The sequence below is a fragment of the Gavialis gangeticus genome, unplaced genomic scaffold (assembly GCF_001723915.1).
Source record: "Gavialis gangeticus isolate Ggan-Ray unplaced genomic scaffold, GavGan_comp1, whole genome shotgun sequence".
NCBI lineage: Eukaryota > Metazoa > Chordata > Crocodylia > Gavialidae > Gavialis > Gavialis gangeticus.
The window spans coordinates 21,539,163-21,542,177 of NW_017729025.1; the positions used below are offsets into that span (position 1 = coordinate 21,539,163).

The following is a 3,015-nucleotide window of genomic DNA, read 5'->3' on the forward strand; positions in this document are numbered from 1 at the left end:
GGGGAACAGGGACTCCCCCAGCACCTGCTGATCCCCCCTAACCAGTTTATAACAGGCCACAAGATCCCCCCTCAGCCTTCTCTTTTGAATGCTGAACAGGTTCAGGTCCCGCAACCTTTCCTCATAGGACCTACCCTGCTGCAAAAGGGGATTGACAGCAAACAGTGTGATAACAGATGTCTTGTGCTCCAGTCTCTGCCACAGCACTCTGCCGCCCCTTCTACACTGTCCATGCCCAACTTGTGTCCAGTTGTCCAAATGGCTTCCTCTTCAGATACAAGAAAGTTTGCCCAGCTTACTTCCTCAGCAGGCTGGTTCCGCCTCTCAGTACTTTTTCCAGGTGGTGTCTTTATCCCTCGACCTCCATGTTTGCTCCTACAACCACTATTATAGAGCCTTCTCTGCTTGGGCTCTGCTTATCACAGTCTCTACTCACTTGAGCGTTTTCACACAGACTTCTAGCTGGGGCCCTCAGCCTTTTCTCGTCATTCCTCCCAAGGTTCACTGTTTGCCCCCAGAGGACTCACCACAGGTGCCCACTTGTCAACGTCCATCATGGCTTTTCTCATACTGCTGGTGTTTCTCTTTTGTCTGCTCTAGGTCTCCATGCCTCCATGTAGATTCAGCGCAGTTTGCTTCAGCTGCTCCTGTGTCCCCTCTCCAAGGGCACTAGCACTCCCTGGCAGTTGTCTAGCTCGCAGGATCAATCAGTAATGGCTCCTGTGGCAGACCCTTGTGTTTCTGAAATCCCTGTTAGCGCCTAATGTCATCAGACATGGAAGCATTGCGACAGATTTGCCTCTGGTGAGGGTTCCTCCATTGCTTTTCTATGCTTGAAACAGGGAATGGTAATGGTCCTCTGTTACACTCTCCCTGGCTGAAGTGCCAGAAGCAGATGGGCAAGGAGTGTTTACCTCTGCAGGACAATGTGTTCTGCAAAAAAGTGCACATGCAGGGACATGTGCTATGGCACAAATTTGTGCTATTATTTCTGCCGCTGCAAGCACATGCCCCTGTTCATCTGGATGTGGCCATAAATGCTACTGGTAGAGCCAGCCCCTTCTCATTTTTTGTTTTTGCTTGTGGACCTTTCATTCTGATTTTCACTGCAGAAAGGAAACGGGTAGCAGGTCTAAAGCCCTGATATCTGAAATGAAGCCCATGTCATGTGGTGTTGTGGCAAGTGATCATCAGTAGAATTATACATGCTATAATGCCTTCTGAATCCCCCAAAGCAGTTAAAGAGCCAGGAGAATATGAGACTGTCGTTATTCCATCTCCCTCCCTCTGCTTAGGAGCATAAACCTCTGCCAGACACTCAGGCAGAACAAAACACTTAATCAGTATTAAGGATGCATCTGTTCCCCCCAGAGAGATGAGCTGTTCATTTATGCTTGTTTACAATATGTTTATAAACATTAGTGGATGGGGATAGATTACCTTAGTTTACTGCCACATAAAGGAGTCAGCTGCTTACATTTCCCATCATATCTGTGTGCTTTTCTTTTGCATTACTCAAGTGGTACCTTATGGCAAGTAATCTTGGTGAATTAGGCCAGGAACTAGGAACAGCAGCCCTATAGCATTTTTCCTGTTTTCCTCTGCCATACACTCAAAAATCATAGTTCCTGATCCCCTCACTGTTCCAGATTTGCAATTGCCCATTTTTTTCTTAACATCTAAATTCCTATGATTAATTAGTCCCATGATGGAGGACCATTGAACCAATGCCCTGGATTAAAAGCATATAGTTTGTTTGAACAGTAACAGGAAGGTGACGACAATCTTTAGAACCTCAGATGTTCATTTGCTTTGAAACAGATAAATCAACAATGAAAAATGAACAACCTCCAATAAAGTAATGTGTCATAGATTCACAGTGGTGAAAGTGCTGTGATTCAGCTGTTCAACAATAAAACAGGAGGAAAATACGTGGTTTCAATCATGTGACAGTCATGTGATGAATCTCCACTTCCTCAAATGTGTGCAGGTACAGGAGTCAGGGAAACTGATTAATCTAGTCTGTTGGAGTGTGGTAATTATCGTGCTCTAGCAGATTCCAGCATCTTCTGTATCAGCATCCCCATGCTTAAAAAAGGAAGTGGAGCCACTTTATATAAAGCTCATTCAATACAGGCGCTTTATCCATAGTTCATTTTAAGTGTGGAGACTCTGATACATAGACATTCCAGGCCCTTTAATTAGAGTGGCTCTCAGAGTCACTCTAATTAAAGCATCCTCCTCTCCCCCAGTCCTGGAGCACATGTATAAACACCCTTAAACTTCAAGGCTAGGGACAGATGTTACACATATGTCGGTTTAAGTGATCAGAAACTGGTTTAAACCTGTAACTGAACATAAGTTCAGTGCACATAAACCAGCTTCAAAATGGGTGAAACAGGTTTAATTTAAACCAGGTTGAATGTAGTATTAGACTTAACTGATTTCGGTCAAACCGGCTTATGAAACTTCTGTCTCAGACCCCTTCCTGATTCAAATTAAATCAGAGCCCCCCAGCATCCCAGCATGCTTTGCAGCCCTGGGCTGGGCTGGGCTGTCTGCTCCAGAGAGCACAATTGGTTCTACCTCTCTGCTTGCTAGCAGGCTCACTGGCCAGCTCACTGCTTCCCTCCCCTCAAGGCAAAGCTTGGCTGGGGTCTGTGGGTTGGGCCAGGGAGGAGGGGTTAAACTCACCTTCCAAGAAGTATGGAGCAGCAGGCTTAATTAGTGCTGTCTGCAACTGTGGACTACAAATCCCAGAGGCACCTGGAAGCAGGAAGCAGCAACCTTGTGGAGTCTTGCTGCTCTGATGCTGGACTGCAAATCCCCAAGGCCTCAGGGACACCAGGAAGAGTAAGTGAGCACACCTCCTAGGCTGTGTTTATAATTTTCAATCTATACTGTTTTAGAGAAAGAACTATTCTTGTTCAATCTTTTATGATTCAATGCTACTACCTTCCTCCCCGACCCAGGCAGAGCGTAGGCTGGGGCCTGGCCACATCCCCTCCACTTGAA

At 46.1% G+C, this 3,015-nt stretch overlaps 1 long non-coding RNA gene across 1 annotated transcript in view; it reads left to right on the plus strand.

Annotated features, from left to right (window-relative positions):
- Positions 1-2,817: 2,817 nt before the first annotated feature.
- Positions 2,818-3,015, plus strand: part of LOC109299436 — a 20,176-nt gene continuing 19,978 nt past the window's right edge. The window contains exon 1 of the long non-coding RNA XR_002097842.1: positions 2,818-2,853. This is a non-coding gene — a long non-coding RNA (uncharacterized LOC109299436). The remainder of the gene's footprint in view (positions 2,854-3,015) is intronic.